This window comes from Chinchilla lanigera, unplaced genomic scaffold (genome assembly GCF_000276665.1).
Source record: "Chinchilla lanigera isolate Chin_1 unplaced genomic scaffold, ChiLan1.0 scaffold00032, whole genome shotgun sequence".
In the NCBI taxonomy this organism is placed as follows: domain Eukaryota; kingdom Metazoa; phylum Chordata; class Mammalia; order Rodentia; family Chinchillidae; genus Chinchilla; species Chinchilla lanigera.
Genome location: NW_004955433.1, coordinates 9,033,898 through 9,055,045, shown reverse-complemented (window position 1 = coordinate 9,055,045; position 21,148 = coordinate 9,033,898).

Below are 21,148 nucleotides of genomic sequence, written 5' to 3'. Positions count from 1 at the left end.
CCCAGCCCCTTCCCTTGCTTTTGGTAACTCAGTTCTGTTGGAAGATCCCTGGGGTCTCCCTGATTTTCATAGGTCCTGTGACTTTCATTACCTTTCTGTATTTATCCAGGGATAGGAGTTCTGTCGGAGATTGAGTGGGTCTCTGAGAGACTCATTCAGAGCACAAGGGTAGGAGAAGGGAATGGATTAACTCTAACGGAGTTTTATTTTGCTTATGCAAAGATCCACAAGCTGGAGGGAGACAGAGCTAAGAAGGATAGGTTATGGGAATCAGAGCAGGCAGCAGTGGGAGCAAGAAGTTTGGCTTCCTGACTGAAGGGATGGTTGATATGTTTGGTATTAGTATCAGCAGTCTTTCTATTCCAAGGGGTACAAAGCTCAACTCCAACTGGATCAAGTGAGGAGGGGAAGTGGGCTACTTCTGGTTTCAGATACAAACAACATCCTCAAGAATCCAGTTTATTTCCATAACTTGATTCTTCTTTCTCCTCTGCTGCTTTCCATCCCCAAATCCATGCGGTAATCCCTAAAACTTCAAGGCAATAAAATGGCTACCCCAGCTCTGGCTTCACATCCTCCAATCCAAACCCGACAGCATAGTGCTTGGGTCTTTCCTTTGGTTATCTCTAAACTTTTTCTTTAATAATGTGTTTGTTGAGATATCGTTCACATTTTATCTGCCCACTTAACATGTAAAATTCACTAGTTTGGACATATTCACAGAATGGTGCAATCATCAGCACAGTCAACTTGAAATATTCTAATCATTTTAAAGAAACCTTATACCCCTTAATAATCACTCCTAATCCTCGTCTCCCCAGCCTTAGGCAATCACTAATCTATTTTCTGCCCCTGTAGATTTGTTTACTCTGGACATTTCACATAAATGGAATTATACAGTGTGTGGCCTTTTGTGACTAACTTCTTTTCTAGCATGATGTTTGAGGTTTACGTGTTATGGCATGCATCAGAAATTCATTGCTTTTAATGGCTGAATAATATTCCTTTGTATGGATACTTCACATTCTGTTTGGGCATTATTGATAGATTTTTGGGTTGTTTCCAGAGTTTGTCTATTATAAGACTGCTGTTATGGTTTGGGTCTAAATGTCCCCACAAAGCGTCATGGGGTCAGAGGTGAGACTTTTTCAGAGGTGGCTGGATCTAGAGTGTGTGATGCTTGGATTAAGGGTGTGTGATTACTATATCTGTCCAGTGACTGGTTTGGTATCACCCTAATTCTGGCAATTTAGGTACAATACAAAAGACTCAGAAAGATGTTGTTAAGGTCCCTGTTGCCTTGCTACCTTTGTCTGCCATGAATTCTTGCTCCTCTGCCATGTACCACTTTGCCTTGGAGCAAACCGATTATGGACCGAAACCTCTACAAACTCTGAGCTAAATAAACATTTCCTCCCTTAACTTGGGAGTGTTGGATATTTGGTCTCAGCAATGAGAAAAGTAACTGAGACAGCTGTCATGAACACTTATGTACATCATGTAGACAGTTGGTTTCATTTTTCTCTGGGAGTGGAATTTCTAGGTTATATGGTAACTTTATATTTAATGTCTGAGGAGCTGCGTGGCTCTTTTCCAAACTTAAATATACTTTCAGAAAATGGTGTCAAAGCAATATTTTATAATTCCATCTGTGGCACATGTGGGTTCCAATCTCCCCATATCTTTGCCAGCCATGCTACAATCTAACCTCATGACCATAGTCATTTCAGTGGTATGAAGTGGACTCCCAGTAAATATTGAGAACCATGCTCTTTGGGTCACTCTAGATGGCATGACCATTTCTGATCACTCATTATGATCAGGCTCATTTGGCTCTGAATTAATTAGACCTGGGGCAGGAATTCCATTCTGAAGGTCAATCCAGATTATGGCAACTCAGAATGAAGAGGAAAGTTGATTCTAAGTTAAAAACCAGTCACTGGGCTAGGGATGTGGCTCAGTGGTAGAGCTCTTGCCTTGTATGCACAAGGCCCTGGGTTCGCTCCCCAGCACCACAAATAAAAATTTCAAAAAATTTAAAAAAATAAAAACCAGTCACTACCAGGATAAGAACAGCTAAATGACAGGAAGATGAAAACTAATGTCTATTAAAACGCTATAGGCCGGAATTTGTGGGGCCATGATCCAGACCTGGCACGAGGTTCTGCTTCTGGATCAGATCCCATGAAACTACTGCATGAGTGCCCACTCGCTGGGCCCTTGGAGCCATGGCCACCAATTCACAGCACTGGCCAGTTCTGGATGCCTCAGCCCAGTCCCTCTCCAGCTCCCACTGTGGTGGGGCTGTTGCTGAGGTTCTGCACGGACCTTTGGAAAGTTTTTGTCCTGTTTCATAGTCTAGGAATCGTGATTCTGATGGGCCTAATCTTCATTCTGGTTCACTTACCATCTATCTAACAGAATTCTTCAGACCTCTGGCCTCTAAATATCACCCTTCTGTGATGATTGGTACAGATATAAGGCTTTTTTTCTGTTTTTATGTACGATTAGTCATTTCCTTGGGAATCTGGAAGGCAGGGATATGTGAAAACTGTTGTCTTCTGAACTAGAGAAGTAACTCCAGCTTGCTTCTTAGGAAGAGCTTAAGCCTCCAAAATATCTACTTCAAGACTGTGTTGTTAAGGATGACACTTTAAAATACATCATACTTCACTGGACATGCCTTATAGGGCCAGTAATATAATAAAATTAGTTACTGCTAATTTACTACATGATAAGCACTTTAGAATACACTCTCAAGCATTATTTCAATTATCATCAAAGTTCCATAAGTAGAAAATACTATCTATATGTTGTTGAGGGAACTGAGGCTCAGAGAGATCATGTGACTTGCCACAAATCACACAGAAAGTCACATGCATGCCAAGATGGTTTATTGTCCCTGCTTACCAGCATGATCTTCCCATCACTTCACCCATCCAATCCTTCTTCAAATCCTGCAGAGCTTCCCTTGTAAACAACTAAAACCCACCTCCTACCTCTCTGACTTCTCCAATCCAGCTTCCACCTTTTGGCCAACATGAACTTTCTACAGTGCAACACTGATCATGTCTTCTTGATTCAAAATCCTTTGGAGTTGAAAGTTGCAAACTCCTCAGTGCAGGACAGCATGGACTTCTCTGATGCCATCTGTCCTGTTGCCCCCGTGCCCTCCACTCTGCTGCTAACATGCACCACTCATAAAGCCCTTAACGTACTGCTTCTTCTACCTCCCACACCTCTGTGTGGCTTGTCTTCTTTGTTTCCTTACTTTGACCCCACCCTCACCATTCATCCAGATATACTTCTGTACTTTCCTCATTCTCCAAGGCTAGGTCCATATAGCAATAGGTAGAAAAAGCCATTCTTCAACCTCATCACTACCTGAACAGCCATCAGGCCTTAGATAAGGATGCAGTGGCCTTGGAGCCCTGAGACATTTCAGCCTACCTGGCTAACCTGCTTACCAGGATGTCCTCAACTTGTCATGGCCATCTGGTCTACTTTAAACCTTCTTTAGTAGAGACCAAGGTTTAACCTGTATTCCATACAGTCCAGCTCATGCTCCCTGGGCCACTCCAACAATGTAAGACATATGGAGACTTGGGCTGACTACTGCAGTTTTTCCATCTATATATTAGAAGGGAATATTTTCCCAGATAATCTCCAAGGCCTTTTGCTTCTCTAAATTTCAGTCTTCTATATGTCATCTTAGGGTCTATACCAAGTTAAAGATGATCTCATATTTTTCTATCTCAATACCACTCTCCCTCCCCCTCTCTTGTCACTTGCTTATTTTCTAGGTGAGACCCACTCCCAGAAAATCAGCTTGCTGTAAGGACTGGGCACCACATTTCCATTATTCATGAGTCCAGGGCCTGCTGTCTTGCATGGAGGATCTGAGCAGCAGGTCCCCAGCAGGCCGCATGCTCTACTTGAGAAAGAATAAAAAGCCAGGTTGGATGCCAGCAGGAGAGGTAAACAAGCCCATACATTTGCTGAGAGAGAAAGAGAGAGAGAGAGAGGGAGAGAGAAAGAGAGAGAGAGAGAGAGAGAGAGAGAGAGAGAGAAGGAGAAAAAAAATGAAAGAAATATTGATTATGTGGCATTGAAGTGCCTGGGGCTTTAACAGACATTCAAAATTGGATTCATTTCTCAAGATCAATAGTAGGTTTTATGCTTCTGACCTAAAAAGTACCACCACCATGTAATTTAAACACAGAGAGCTAGGAGTACATCTCCTAACATCTGGCACACTTTCCTCAGGTACGTTGGACACATCTGCTCTCTTCTCTACAGCCCTTTTCCTTTTTTTTTTTTTTTCTTTTGCCAGAAAATGACAGTGGCTAAACAAAAGGATTTTCAGGAAGCTAGAATTAACTGTTTCTGATATCATTGCCTGGAATAATAACTTCACAGAGCAGTGTGGGAGGGCTGGGAGAGAAGCGGGGAGGCAGCTAATGAGGAGAGGCACCTGGGTGGCTCTGAGGTTGGCAGTGAGCTCTGTGTTCACCTGGGGCTGTGCAAATGCACAGGGGTCATCCCTGTGTCTGTGGAGCAGCCCTGTGGAATAGGAGGGTGGCACCTGGTTCAGAGAGAGCAATACAGTAGCTGACCTGATGGAATGCAGGTGTGGCTGCAGTCAGTGGGATGGGACAGATGTTCTCTAGGGGAACATTTATATCCAAGAATTTCCATAGTTCATGCACTTGTGTGCATGCGGGCATATGTACACACACACACACACACACACACACACACACACACACACAGGGTACTTGTTGCCCAAAAAGCAAACAGGAACAGAAGCAGAAGAGTATCCCTGTGATAGCTCTGAGCTCTGACTGCCTGAGATTCAATCCTAGCTTCACCAGTTATCAACTCTGCTAGCTCACTTTTGTTAGCCATCCCTTGGTTTCTGCATATGTAAAGTGGTGGTGGTAGTATATCTGCATCCACGTTTTAAGGTTCTTAGAACTATCAAAAGGACAGATACAGGTACAGTTTAGAACATAACAAGAACTCTGGTTGCTGGCTGACTTTAGTGACTAGGAGGCAGGCAGGTCTTGAAGAGCACATGGCTGTGTCTGTCGTAGGTTAACAGGATATAGCTTCGTGTGTTGGTTTTAACAGAGTCCAGTTCAGCAGGCCAGGGAAGGCTGTGCCTCACCTGGCATCCAGGGCGTTGTCTAAAGGGGAAGTTGCTGCCAACCTCAGGCACTAGGTCCTACCTGTTGCCGCAGCCACTACCACTCCCAGCTCCTCTGTGTCTTGGAGGATCATAACCGGGTGTCTGAGGCTTTCCTTGGAGCCCTGCCCCCATGACTCCCACAGGGACAATCGTGGCCCCTCCTGTGCCCGCTTTATTTACAGGCACATGTGCCTTTATTGGACAGAGTCATACAAAGTTCTTTTCCTTAATTTTGTGGCCACATCAGATAACTAATCTGTTTTGACATGCTATCTGAATGGCCCTCAGATCAGAATACAGAAGAAGCCATCCATAAGTCATGTCTTTTATACACATGTACTGGTGTGTACAAGAGAAAGAGTTATATTGGCTGTGAGTGGCTGAATAATAATGGCCATTATTATGGCGAATTCAGGGTCGCCACATTCACTCCACATATCAAATCCTCTTTCAATGAAACCAGTTCCATCAGCTGTCAGATTCTATTAAATATACCCCTCCGACCTACTGACCAGCTGACAGGGGAGAAACTCAAAACCATACACCCACCATTAGCATCATAAAATGTGAAATCAGCTGGAAGGAATGATAACAGAACTGAAAACAGAAGAGATGAAAATCTGTAATGCCCCTGTGTCCTCCTAAATAGAAACCCCAAGAGTTACAAACACACCCATAAAATACCGAGGTAAGGAGGGGAAAAAAAGCAAAAACAAAAACAAAACAAAGGTCGTCCTGCTGTATGCTTCATAACATAGAATGGTTCTTTTACCTTTTGTGCATGTGAGATTTGCATAAATGTTTCATGAGGTTAATACAATGCATAAACTGAAATGTTTATTAGGCAACATCTGTGCTGTTTTCCCAGATAATGTAGGGTCTCTTCCAAGTCAATGAAATACAACCTATCGTAAGGTTGGAGTTGTTAAAATACTTGTGCAAAGGCTGTGATCATATTTTACACTTTTGCAGATGCTCTGATCTTACCAGAGCAATTTTTAATCGGACAAGAGCTTGAGCTGACTGGCACCTTAAAAGAAAGTCCCCTCAGAGACAGAGCACAGGGCCTATCAGAGAGCAGAGGAAATATTTCTGTATATGCATGGTGGTTCCACCATTTCTTCAGTCTTCCTAAATTTGGATTTGTTTACTGAGATATTCACCTGATACTTAAGAAGGAAAAATATTAGATCTGTATCTCAAATCCACCAAGAGGGGGGTCAAAATGCCCACTGGCTTTGTGCAAGCTACAATCTTATCATGATATTTGCTCCATATGGGACTCCTTAAAGCCAAAACAAAAAATGTTATGAGACCAATAACTTTTAATGAAACTTGGCTTCACTCACAAGCAAGTCTAACAGATGAAACAGCAACCCAAGCTGGAAACATGACTTTTCTTCTTCTTAGTGTGGATGAAAGAGAGCACCATTTCAATTAAAGAAGACTCTAATGGAGATATGTTTTGTATTATCAATTTTACGCAAGTAGGGATTTAGCCATTGTCTCTTTCACCACATGTCTCTGAGTGACTCCCGCTCCTTCTCTGATGGGTGTGTTAGACCATTCTTAGTGGAGAAGCCTTTTTGACTGACTGCAATTTTTTAACTTGGAGTTTTGATGGAAAGTTTTAGTCAAAAATTTTTGTCTTCATAAATTTTAGGATGCATTGGAGGGTTAAAAAAAAAAGTCATCAGAAAAGGAGGGTGGTAGTCTATTATTCACCCTTTTATCACTCTACCAGTCATCTCTTTCTCTCTCTAAAGAGACAACTTGTGATGGATAATTCTTTGTTAAGAGGCTGTTCTGTGCATTGCCGGGTGTTTAGCAGGGTGCCTGGTCTGTATCTGCTGGATGGGTAGCATCCTTTCCCCACCTTGTGACAACCAGAATTATCTCTAGATATTGCCAAATGTTTCCTAGGGAGAAGGAGCAAAATTGGCCTAGTTGAGTGTTTTAGTGTTTTCTAGTCTTTGGAAATTTGTTTACAGCTGTATCTAGGTGTCTTCTGTAGGATATTTGTTTTATTTAGGTAGCATCTGACTCAGCTCATCTCTGTGGTCTAGTTCTACCTGTATTGGTCGGGAAAATCTCACCTTCAGAATACAGAAAGGAGCACAGACTACAAATGGTACCAATTACTTCCCACATGACCTTAGACTGAAACAAGCTGCAGAAGGACCCTCTCCTCCTACCTTCAGATTGAACAAGGACAGCTGGTCTTGCTTTCATTGGCTCCAAGCTGGGGAAGGAAGATCTTCCAAATAGCTCCCCCTTGTCAGTGCCCTTCACACCACTATGTTTTACATTCCCCAGTTCTTACTGCTATTTGAAATTATCTTGCCTATGTATGTCAATTTACTTTTATTTTTAATTGCTTGTCTCCTCCACTAGAATGCAAACTGCATGAGAACAAGGGCCTTGTTTGCCTTCAGTAGCAGCGTAGCCCATTAGCTAAACTTCGGGACTTGGTTATCAGATTGCCAGGGCTGAAACCCAAGGTCTGCTGCTTATTAGCTGTGTTGATTTGGACAGTCAGTAAGCTTTGCTCAGCTTCATTTTCCTCCTGTAAAAATAATAATAATAATTGAACTAGCTCCTATCTGATGAGATAATACTTATCACATAAAATGCATTCTCTAACATAAGCTATTATTCCCCAGCCTCTCAGAGTGGTGCCTAGGATGGGAAGAAACACAACAAATATTCATGGAATGAATGAACAAATTCTCCTGTGTCTGTCTCTACTTTTAAATTTCTTCTCTTACTGTTGACAGTTTGCTGTCTAGCAAATCTTCCTTTTGATTTGCATTATAGCTGGGAAGCAATGGTCCAATCAAATGTTTGTTTTTAAGCAAGGAATCACAGTAATCGCACATAGATGAGAGGTCAAAGGTTGGGAGGAATGTCCAAGCTGTATTTCTTGGTGGCATCCCTCCTGTGGCATGTCTTCCTTCTGGAGCTCCAAGTCTCCGCAAGGACTTCACCATTCTCTGACACTCAGTTTTGTCTGCCTCAGACACTCTTCCTGCCTTCAGGGATTTGTGGGGCTGTGAAGGCCTGACCCAGGCACAAGCTGAGTGTGACAAGGGCGGGCAGCTGGCTTAGGATGGGGATGACATGTGGCTCTGGAACAGAGAGGCAAAGGCGCTGGAGCACATGTCGTCCGCTCAGCCTCTCCCTGCAGCCAAGTGGTAAATCATCATGTGCAAGAAATGCGCTCAATCAGAAAAGAAAAGAGATGTAATTATGTCATTTATAATGAATTCTGAAGGAAACAAAGAATTTAAGAAGAAAAACTCTGGAGACAGCCAGGGAGCCGAAGCCTTTCGGATCATCTGAGCGGCCCTGGAGAGGACGCATATCTGATCAAACATTTGTGCGGATCGTAGGAGGCCATCCCAGCCCCCGAGAATGCTCAGGAGGCGGTGGGAAAACTCAAGAGTCCTGGCAAGCACAGCCTGACTTTTATTAAAGAAATTAGACACTCCTCTCGGCTTCCACTAGCATCAATAATATCAACTTTTGGACAAATGGTTCTCTCTGGGGAACAGGTTCTGAGACTGGCTCCTAATCTTCTTTCTTTGAAGTATGCAAGGGCTTAAAGGCATGGGTCAATATCTGGGGCCTCTGGCCTTTGTGGGAGGGGGCTTGAAAGGGTCCTGCTGGGGAGGAGGGTGAGACCACCAGCATCCTCATCCACCCTGTTAGGCTGACTCTTTCCACCCAGCCAGTTTTCTGGGCTCCAGATCATCACCACCTTCCCCATCCTGGGGTGACAGGTCCCCAGGGCTCATCGTAAAGAGATGTCACCTTATACCTCCACCTCCAACATAGGCCACACTCATGGGTCTCTGTTTTTAAGAAGAAAACTTTTGTATCAACATGATTCTAGTATTTATTATAGTGTAGGATATGGAAAGCTATCAACTAACTTCTTTAAAAATTAATGTGAAAAATAAAAGTATTAATATCTTCCTGTAATCTTTCCACCAGCATGTCCCAAGCATGTTGCTGGTTTAATAGCCAGCACCTCACACCTGTGTAGAACGGTGTGAGCCCTGTTCTCAGAGCTGCAAGGCTTTCTCCTGAGTTCCTCACACCAGCCTCAGGAGATAAGTATTATTATTATTTTATTGGATCCAGACTCTGCGTTTTAACCTATAAGCTATTAAGTTTTTGCGGTCAAGTGAGTTTGTAAAACTCAGAGTTAATCAAGATTAACAGGTTTTGTTACTGTAGGAGTTTTCAGCCTTTAAATGTACTTGCATCCATCAAAACTCTCCAAGAAGAGAACATGTAGACTTTCCCAAGTGTATTTTACCATGGAACACTTTCTCTGCCCAGTGTATTTCCAAACCTTAATGCTCTATAAGAAGCTTGCTAAGGGAACTAAAATTCTTAAGGCTACACAGAATCATCACTTTGTGTATTAGTCACGATGCCGCAGAGCTGATCGTTGTATGATTTTGCATAAACTGAATCATTATATTCTAAAATCAACTTTCACGTTGCAAATGTCAGAACTGAAAATCTGACATATAGCCAGGATCACAATATGCTGGATTCCAAAAGTCACAGGAACACTTTGGAATAACTTTTTACTACTTATGAAACTTTTCACTAAACTTCTTTATTTTACCCTTTAGGAAATAGCTTAACATGTAGAGTCTTCCGGCATAACTTCTACGACCTACCTCCCAGCAAGTGTCATTAAATTATAGCCCAAAGGCTAAATCTGGCCTGCTACCTATTTTTGTAAATAAAGTTTTATTAGAATAGGTACAGCCATGGCCGTTCATTTACATATTGTCTATGGTTGCTACAACAGCAGTTGGGTGGTTTTGACAGAGATTATATGGGCTATAAAGCCTACAATATCTACTATTTGACCTTTGACAGAAATAAATCAGCCAACTTCTGCCTCAGAACAACATTTATATCTGCAGTGACTATAGAGCCTGCTTGAAATGTAAAACTTCTTCAGTATGGGTTGCTCTAATATCCCACAAGTTCAGTTTGAGACAAACTACCACCACGATGGATCCATTCTCATAAATTCAGAAGTGCTATGTAGTACAGGTCATCTCCTGTGGGGAGAAGGGAAAGGCTCTAACATTTACTGAGGTGTGTATGTATCTGGAGATGCACATATATGGTCACATTTGCAATGATACATAAGTAGGTGTGACTCCATAAATCCAAGGAGGTGTAGTCATTTGATTAGCAACACAAGGTAAAGGGTTTGGAGTTCAAACTCTGACTCAAAGGTGGGTGCTGATAATTCTGTGGAATGGTTCAAAATTCAGGCTCTAAAATGACCAAAGCTAGATTCATGTTCTATGGATTTGCTTTGTGGTTTGGGCTAGTGACTTCACTTTGTGCTTCAGTTTCTTCACCTGTGACATGAGAAGGAAAATAATCTTCTTCTCCTAGGGATGACATGAGAACAAAAAGGGCTCATTCACATAAACTCTCAGCGTGAGTTTCACATAAACTCTCAGCCTGGCACATTAAAGGTGCCCAGCAAATGTTGTTTGTTACTGTTTAATATGGAGGGACCAGAAAGTCTCAGAGACAACATCTAAACTTCTAGTCAAATAAGTTAGGAGCAGGAAAGGTACATCTGTCTTGTCATATAGGGAGAGAAGTGGGAGTTATTGTCACATGTCTTCTGTCCACTACTCCCTACAAGTGCTCAGCTATCATATGCTGTCATACCGTCTAGCTGAAGGCAGAATCAGAGCAGGTATCTGTTAAGAAAATGAAATTGGAAGCTTCTATGGCACAGGGAGCCACGTTTGGGGGTGTAATAACACCAGTGGCTGACTTTCGATCCTACTTCCGAGTCTGAGCCTTTGTGTAATGTTTCAGTTATCTACCATCCCAAGCAGAGTGCTTAAAACAACAGCCGTCTGTCATCACTCAAGGTGCTGTGGCTTGGTTGGGTTCACGTGGGTGGTTCTTCTAACTGAAGTCATCCGGTGATGCAGTTCTGCTGGGACAACCAAGATGGCACTCCCACACAGTTGGCAGTCAGTGCTTGCTGTGGGCTGGGAGTCCATTTGGGACCAGAGTTCCTTGACTTACCTCCACATGGCCATACGAATAGACTTTCCACTTACCTTGGGCTTCTCATTGTGGCTACTGGGCCTCAAGAGAAAGAAGTCTTAACTGTCTATCAGAATCTATGCTTGGGAGTCCCAGCATCCTCCTTCTGTATTCCCACCCCCACCAAAGTCAGAGGAACAACCAAATTCAAAGGAAGAACAAATGGACTTTGGATGGCAGAGTTTGTGGTCACCGTACCTCATCCTTGGGTCCCTGCCTCAGCTTACTGGTGCTGTCCACATGCAGTGGACATTTTGCTCCACAGATGATCCAACCCCATTATTCTGTCTGCAAGATCCCCAGAGCTTAACTCTCCCTGCACTTCTCAGGGTGTGACAGTTGTGCTCTATTCAGTGAGGACTGAAGGAGATTATCCCTTCCTTGCATCAGGCTTCAACCTGGCTCTGATTTCTCTTCTTCCAGGTCTTCCTCTTTGATACCTGAATAGCCCCCACTTGGCCTTTGTGTCTCAATGTAGGAGACACCTCTTCCACAAAGCACGGCCTGCTTCACAGCACACACACCCCCGCCTCCCGTCTCAATCCTCTCCTACCTTCCCCAACCCGTCCAATCACTGTATTCCTTCTCTTGCGTTATTGCAGGCTGATCACTCATTTCTTATCTCCAATAGACAGGAGATTCCACGGATGTAGGGATAGTGGTTTATTTTCTGCTCTGCCCTCAGTTAGTGCTCAGTAAATGAAATCTTCCTGCTGACTCTCCCCTACTGTCCTGCTGTCAGAACCCATACCATCAAGAGTACTAAGGGTTAGGGATTAGAAGAAGGCAGACCAAGAGGAAGCCAATGGGCATGGCCTGAGGCCCCAGAGGGAGAGGAACAGAGAGAGAGGCTACAGCCAAGATGGCAGCTGCAGAGGCAGCTTTACTAAGCCAAGAATCCTAGTATCATTTCCTCGAAGTCAGGCACCTGCAGCTGTCCCGTTGGCTTCCAGAGCTGTGGTAAAGCCTTAAGCCCCAATAAATGTTTTATTCCCATCCAAGAACACCTTATACTTTGGCATCACTCAGAGGTTCTGACTAGGGAGCAGAGGAGGGCACAATGAGAACTTCACAACCTTGGGCTCCCCTGAAAATTATTCTTCCAAAGCAAACACATGTGAGTTTGTAAAGGCGGGTTCATAAAGAAATCAGAGGGAGAGCAGTGAGTCTCCCAGCGCCCCAGTCAATCCTTAGCCTTTCCCAGAGGGATCTGTGGCCTGACACTGCTATTAGGTTGGGTTCCCCACCCAGAGGATCTGGCCTTCAGGCTGAGCTAGGGAGGCTGCATGGTCCCTCGGCTATAAATGTGCCCTCAGCTGGCCTGTACCTACAGGACAGTGAAGATGATGCTTATTCATAATAAGCAGCAGCTGGCTGGGCAGGAGGCTGTTCCTCTCACTTTCCAGGGCAGATAGACAGCCCAGACTGCATACTCCTGAGGCATAGTTTCAAACCTGCTCTTTAAAGGCGTTCTCTCTAGATTGCAAACAAAACTGCTGCTTCTGTCTGTGTTTTGCTTTCCTCCATCTATTCTTCCCTCCTCCTACAGCTTGGAGCATCAGCTCCGTAGCTCTTCTGTGCAAAGCAAGATTGTGTCTTCCCGCATCTCTTACTTCTGAGATCCCAGAGCACAGGGTCTGAACTCTAACTTTGGGAGCAGAGAGAGCAAATGTAGATGTCTCTCGGTCTCCGCAGGCATAGTGCTCACACGCCAACATTTGTCACACGCAAATGAATGTGCTATTCCCAACATGATAAATTTCACATCAGTCCTGCTGACTTCGGCTTACTAATTGCCCAATAGCATTTTCTTTGTTAAGCTTCACTGTGATCATCACACTTTTTGTTGAACTGACAGTAGAAATATTCCACAGCCAACAACCCAAATACAGCCCAATGCATCACTGCACTAATCCTTTTCATGATGGGGGTAGGGGAAGATGCCATTGTTTAGGTCCCCAAGTGTCCCAGTCCCTAAAACTGACCTCTGTGGAGAGCTTCCCAGAGCTGCCATGTTGCACAGCTCCATTCACACCGTGACTTTTCCCCTGCACCCCCAGAAGTAAACGGGGTACAACTATGTATCACAGGCAGTGCCCATGGAAACTCCATTCTGAATCCAGGGCATGCCTTGAGGCTGTTGATTAAAAGCCATGGCTCCTGGAGTGGGGCTCAGGAGGGCGGGGACTGCCCATAGTCTCAGCCCCATTCTAGGCTGTGCTTCTTAGATTCTGCACCATCTGCCTCGCTCCCTTCTTTGATGGAGACAACTTTAATTTTAGCTGGTCAAGTCCAGGTGTCAAATGATACCCAAGGAAGGAATGGCAGCCTGGATACCGCTAGCAGATTAGAATACAACCTGGGTTTGGTGAGGGAAAAAGGAGAGCCTATGGATGGTGGGGGTGTCTGCTCTGGGGAGGCAGGGACAAGCAAGTCACAGGGAGGTCTTCTCACTCGGATTTGCACGTTTACTCCAAGCAATGAGACAGAGCACTCTTATCAGCTGAAGAATTCAGCCAGCCAGTCAGGGTCGCATACCACACGGTGGCTGAGCCTGGATCGGCTGTCTAGCCAAGAACAGGCTGGTCTTTGTTTCTGTGTGACTGGGGGTGCTGTTTGGGGATGGAGGACCCAGGGTAGGTGCAATTATGGGATATTTTAAAGGTATAGAAATTGTATCTCCCATAATGGACCATGGGAAAATAAATGGAAGGAAATATGATGTTGAAAGAGAGGCCAGTGGGGTCACTTTTACTGCTGGCAACTCCTCTTTCCAAAAGTGACCCCATGTGTTTGTGTACCTCTTATTGTTGCAGTAGCCACCACTGTGTCATCACAGCATGTTTAACTTTTAAAATCAAGCTCATCTTCTTTTAATGTCATATCCCTGAGGAACTCGTAATCCTAAAGTCTTAGAGTTTGAGGACTCCTTATAGATCATTTATTTATCCACCTATCTATCCTTTTATCTCTATATCCATCTGCCTGTTTACGCATTAATTCATCTACCTATCCATTCATCTATCTTTCCTCCCATTCATTCACTCAGCTGTTCACCCACTCATCAGTCCATCCATCCATCAATCCAATCCGTCCAACTGACCATCTACCCATCCATCTATTTATCTACCTACCAACTCAAAAAGAACTTACTGAGCATATACTATGTGCCACCCAGTGGTGGACAAGAGTAATAAGGTCCCTGCTCTCATGGAACTGACTTGATGTTGGGAAAGACATGGAGTAGAACAAGGAAGCAAATAAATAAATAACATAATTAAAAGATAGTGATTAATAACCCAAAAGAAGAAAAACCAAAGAAACCCAAGAAAATAAATAGGGGTGTCCTGGGTGGTCAGGAAAGGCTGCTCCTTAGAGATAATATTTAAGCTGAAAGCTAAACGACAAGAAGGAGCCAACTACACAAAAAAAGGGGTACGGGGAGCATTGTAGGTAGAGAGAACAGCAAACATTAAGTGGATTTCTGAAGCAGACACAAGCTAAGTGGGTTTGAGAGGCAGGAAGGAGTCCAGCGAGGCTGGAGCAGAATGAACTGTGCAAAAACCACTTGTTCAAATGAAAAATGACATAAAGTCTAATATAAAATAAACCAAAGCAGAGGGATTCAGATAAAGTCAGCTTAAAACCTCTGATAGGTCTCAACCGCTGGCAAAAGCTGAGATCTCCCCTTCATATTCAGCACACACTGCCTCTAAAACCAGCCAAGTTCATGAGCGTCTCAGGAGTGTCTGTGTCTCAAGAGGGCAGGCAGGGCTTTCCTTGGGATGACAACTTCCTGAACAAAAAATCCTGCCTATTTGCCAAAGGGTTGACACTCTGTCTGCCAAATAGCATTTCACTGTGGTTTCCCTCTCCTGGTCGGCTGCAGGCTTATCACAGCTGCTTCTTGCTGAACAGTGTACAGGACATATTTCAGACCAGGAGACTTTGAAGTATGTGTTCTCTTAAGGCTTAACAATGTCAAGCTTCATAACCCAAGAACTGGCTTGCTAGCTTCCTACTTTAAATTGCTCATAATTTGAAACATGCAAACATTTCCACTTTATCAAGCAGGGCTACTAAACATATTATTGCTGGAACCTGCATGTTTTATGGTCTCCATACAGCCAGAGAGCTGAGTTTTATTAAAATAGACTGTTAAGAGGCTCAGCTCATTATGGAATCTTCCAGGCCTCAGAATGAAAGAGTTTTGTTTATTCTAAGGGTAGGGAAAAAAAAGGCTGGGAAGAGGACGAGGATGGCTCTACATGCATGTGTGTGCACGCTGGGGGCGAGGTGGGGGAAAGGAAGAGACCACCAACAGTCTCGGCCCGGGCCCCCGCTTCCCCTCCCAGCCCACTTTGGTGTCAGCCACCTATTCTAGGAGGAGCATTTGTTTGTGGGTCTGTGAATCTGTTAAGGCAGAGCTGTGTCTGGCTTGAAGACAACTGGAATTTAGCAAAGAAGGGCAATTTCTAGGGGAAAAGGAGGGAGCTCACGGCCTCCACTGAGGGCAAGCACACCACAGTTGTTAAAATGTGACTTGATGAACAAACATACCCACACAAAAAGGTTTTTAAAAAGATGTTGATGATGGTGCAAACACAGACCTGGCTGCTTTTGTGCCTTTAGTGTGCTCCTGGCCTGAAGAGGTAATGATATTAAAGATTTAAATGATATTAAAGATAAGGCTAAGTAACAACACCTTTCCTCTGTATTCAGGAAGCCCTCTTTGCTTGCTGAAGTACAGACGCTGAGCAGCTTGTAGAATGCGACATTTAATTGCCAGGCTGGTTCCCCTGGAGACTAGCCTTCTCTGAGACCACGTGGAAGGGTACAGAGGGCCCAGCTGTCCTTGCATCCCAGCTGAGTTTGAAGATGGCTTCTGCAGTACCATGAACTCTAGCCCCCAATGCTTCTGGCAGAATTGCATGAGAGCTAGAAGACCTCCCAGAAGATCCAGGAAACCCAGAAAAGCGTGGGCATTACCAGGGCTGTTGCTGTTTTAAACAACCGAGACGTGGATTGGTTGATTATGTAACCAAAGCACCATATTTCACTCCATTCCTTCTCTTACAGGTTTTTGGAAAAGAAGTTTTCTGAGGGCAGAGATATTTTCCAGCCATCTGACCACAATGATGGTGGTGATGATGGTGGTGACGGTGATGAAGATGACGAAAGCAGGTGTCATGTGTTGACTGTCTACAGTGCACAAGAATTCTAAGTGCTGATACATTTTTGTATGTTATTGAAGGCAGGTACTATTAGGGTCCCATACAGGTGAAGAAATGAGGCACAGAGGCCGGTTCTGGAGTTCATCCTATAGGGCACTCTTTCTACTGTCCGACTCACATCCAGGCCTAACACACTCACGAGGGTTTGAATGTGCTCCTTTCAAAATCACATGGTGGTTGCCATGTTGAGTTGACAGTGTGCAGAAATTAACAGCCATATTAGTCTAGAAATGTTAAACTTAATTTTTTTGCATTTGTGCAGAGGTAATGCACTGTATTAAATACATAAGGTCTTATCTATGTGGGTTGGGCTACAGAAACTAATAAAGTATTCTTTAAATAATGAAAAAAATCACATATTGGAAATTTGACCCCCAGTGCAACAGTATAGGGAGGGAGGTGGGGCCTAAGAAGAGCCACTTAGGTAGCAGAGGTGCCACTCCCGTGAAAGAACTAGTGCTCATTTTAAACGGGATCAAGGCTGTGAGTTCCACCTCTTGCTGCATCTCTGTTGCCCTCATTCTCTTACCTTCCTACTTTCCACTTTGGGATGATGTAGCTCGAGGCTGTCACCTGATTTCAACACCATGCTCTTGAACTTCCTAGATCCCAGAACTGAGCTAAAGAAATTTTTGTCCATTACAAATGACTCAGTCTTAGGTACTCTGTGCTAGCAGCACAAAGCACACGGAGACAACTGTGTCCCACTGCTGTTAACACAAGGCCTCTTACCTGAAGTGTGCACAGCATCAGCAGTCCCTCTGGGGTCAGTCTTCACCCCTCCCACATTTATTGCCACCTACTGTACTAGATTCTAGGATCATCTCCCGAGCCTGGTGTGAGACTCTTGGCCCCTCCCCTTTCTCTGGAGAAGCCACAGCAGCCCTTGTCCCCTGGTACTGCATTTGTTCCTATCATCTCTGCAGCCATAGTGCCTGCAGCCATGGTGCCCAAATCCATGGCTGGCTCTTCACAAGCGACTAGTGTTTCTGAAAGGGTCTTAGGAATGAATCACATATGACGTACAGAGGATTAGTGGATGGGTGGATGGACAGGTGGGTAAATGGACAAACAAATTATATTCTGCAGCACATACATTTTAAGTCTTCTCTGGACTATTTCTCATTATGCATACAGTGTCATTCATATCTCTGATTTGTTTCTAGCCTGGGTACCAGGCAAAGAAGGTAGAAAAGTAAGATCTGGCTGTGGAGGAGGTCGGAAAGGTGTTAACAAGCTATAAATGACCTTCCCCAGCCTATTCAGGCATAAGTAATGTCCTCAAATTGCCTACAGTCAAAACTGCCAATTCCGAGCTGATTGCGATGAATCAGGCTCCCCCTATACGCAATAATGTGATCAATTTCTCATTTCGCTGAATAAATAAGCTGGAAGATGGGGAACTGTCTCTGACCCACCGTTAACCTTCTGCCTCATTATTCATATCAGACCTATGACACACATGTAAGAAATCCCTGGTTCAATTTTAGCTAATTATTTGTTAGGACTGAAGGCCCTGTGAAGTGTTACTGATGGTACAAGTGCCCAGGGACCTCTGGGCAGAGAAATCAGACTGAGGAAGCCTTTGTTTGGAAGGAGGAAGGCAGGTAGCAGCCTTCTTTTCTCTTCCAGTCTTAGGCTTATGGTTGGCATGTTCGTAGGTTTGTATGTGTTTGTTTACCTCTGCACGTGATGCCCAGTATTTTACGATGTTGTTCACTTTCATCTTTTTATTGTACTTAGTGAAGATCACCCTCATAAATTAGCTCCTTGGTTGGAAATAAATCCTGCGACTGGCTTTCCCTTCAATCTGCTGCAACCAGCATCCCCCAGGTGTGGACTTGTGGAAACCACAGTTTTGAGGAATATTGAAAATGTTCACTAATTGGCAGGCTGCCTCTGGGAAGATTTCTGGGGGGGCTGCAGAGATATGTCAGTGTGGACTGGGAAGAAAAAAGCCCACACAGGCACAGGCAAGTGCCATCAGCAGGCACGCTGGACCTTGCTGGCCTAGTCCAAGGGGTGACGCTGGCTTCCCTGGAAGAGGCTGCAGGTGGAGGCTCCCTGAGAGGTGCCCATTGGTTCAGCCCTAGAAGCCCTGGACCTGCACTAGAGAGAACTTGGATGGAAGGCCTTTCCCAAGTGTCATTCTGAAAACCAGCTTGGTATCTCCCAAGGAATCTCCCAAGACTAAAAGAGTACAAACAATCTCAGATACACTTATATTTCCTTAAGAGAATGAGATTTTTGTCACTCACTCATTGCCATCATAATGATCTTCAGGATTTGTAAGAATTTCCCTCAGGCACTCTCGGCATGTCCATTCATTTCATTCACCATGTATTTTTTTGAACATGCATCAGACACTGGGCTAGACTCTGAAGGTGCAGCAATAGAGGAATAGTATTACCAGGTATAGTCTTGTCTTTATGGAGCTTTAGGGGAAAGAATATTTGAGATGCCATTTGATGAGGGGTGAGTTAAGGAAAATTCATAGGGTATGGGGCACATTGGAGGTTGGGCTTAGGAGGTCAGGGAGGTTTCCAGGAAGCAACTTTGAAGAATGATAAGTTGGGATTCAGAAGAAGAGGCAGAAAGGAGACAGAGCAGTGAGGAAGGTCGATGTCTACTAGAAGCAGCAACATGCAAGACACCTTGGAGGGAAGCAGGAACAGGGCTGGCTAGAGGACAGCCTGACCACTAAGAGGTAAAGAAGGGGTTACAGAGGCAAGGCAGACCCCATTACGAAGGACCTCAACTGTCCACTTCTGGACATGAATATTCCAACTTTGAGGTGGAGCGTGGGCTCCACTAATAATTGTTCTAGGTCAGTGGGGGCAAATTTATTGCACACAGGCTTCAGTGGTCCGTTTGTTATCACTGAAAGTTCTATAGAGCTTGCTATCATGGCTGTAGGTCTTAAGAATCTGGGATGACAGATATGAATCAGGGCTGCCCCAGAAAAGCCAGTGTGTAAGGTCACTGAATTTGAAAATCATATTCAGGAACTTTGATTTTTGTTTTGGGGATTTATCCCAGGCTTTCTTCAAAAGAAACAAAAAGATCAGCTGTGTCTTGGAGGATCTCCGATTCTCTGCAGCTTAAGGTTTGGAAGAGGGCATGAGGCAAGCTGGGCGTGACAGGTGGGAAGACCCTCACCATTCGTGAGTAGTGGGATTATCTCCACTTTACAGATGTAAAGACTGAGATGCAAAGAGGCAGGTCTCTCATCAGCGACCATTGGGCTACTGGCTTCACACAATCAGTAGGAAAGAGAGTTCCAGAGTGAATCCAGTTCTACCACCACAGAAAACCTATTTTCCCTTGGGAGTTGGGAGAGGCTCCAAACCCAGTGTCCAGAATATAAAGCTCCAGAAAAGAAAAGAGGACGGTTCCCTGGGACTCAAACCCTGTGCACCTGGACAAAACAGCTAAGACATATGTGGTTCTGTGACATGGTAACTTGCGTCTCACAGGATGAAGAGCAAAGACACCCTCTTTCCCTTGGAATGTGAATGACAAGGCTTCTCAAGGTCACTGGCGATCTCTGGCCCAGTTACAGACACTCAAAGCACATGCCAAGTGTGGTCTCCCTACAGGCTTCGTGTCTTCTCTTCTGTGTGGAATATTCTTCCATTAAAGAGCTGCATGATCCGCTTCCTTATTTCATTCAGGTCTCTGCTCCAATGTGGCCTCCTCAGTGGCCCATCCCTGCTCCTCTTGTCCAACATAACCTCCTCTCTTTACTCACCACCACTTTTTCCTGTCTATCACTGGCTATGCTACTGCTATTGCTCTGACCATTGCTCCCGCCCTTTGGATAAGAGCTTCCTGAGGACAAAGACTCTGCCTCCTCCACCTCTGTGTCTCCAGTGCCTTGCATACAGTTGATATTTAACAAGCGCATGAATTGAATAAGTCACTGCTCCCATGGAAGATCCTCAGAGGAGCATCACTACATGCTGAGCAGAGCTGGAGCATGAGAAAAAAGCATGCACACTTGCCCTGGTGCTTCACCCAGCACCCTGGCCCCTGAACCAAAGACAACCTGGAGGCCAAAATCAAACTGGCCATTGGACAAGAGCCTAGGAAGGGTTTGTTTGGATGATGAATGACTGAATGACTTTGAATGAGCAGCTGCATTAAGTCTCCACTAGGGTCACCTGGCCAGAGGGAACTGTGGGACCCTGGGTAGAAATGACATTGTCTTTATCAGAAGTAGCATTTATTGATTTTTTATTATGTGCCAGACACTGTCTAATCACTTCACATTCATTATTTTATCTAATCCTCACCAAACACCCGTTTATGAATTCTACTATTCTCCACATTTTACGATGATACACCAAGGGTGTAGAACAGCACTGGAGTCCAGACCACTTCCTCCAGTGCTAGTTCCAGGCTGCTCTGTGAGCATGGAGTGGAGCAGTTGCTCAAACCCTGGCTAATGGGTGGGCGATATTTGGTGAGCATAGGGGAAGAACTCTACAGGTACCTATTCACAAGAAAGAGGGAGAGGAAGGATAAGAAAAAGAAGAGGGGGAAGAGAAGAAGAAGAAGAAGAAGAAGAAGAAGAAGAAGAAGAAGAAGAAGAAGAAGAAGAAGAAGAAGA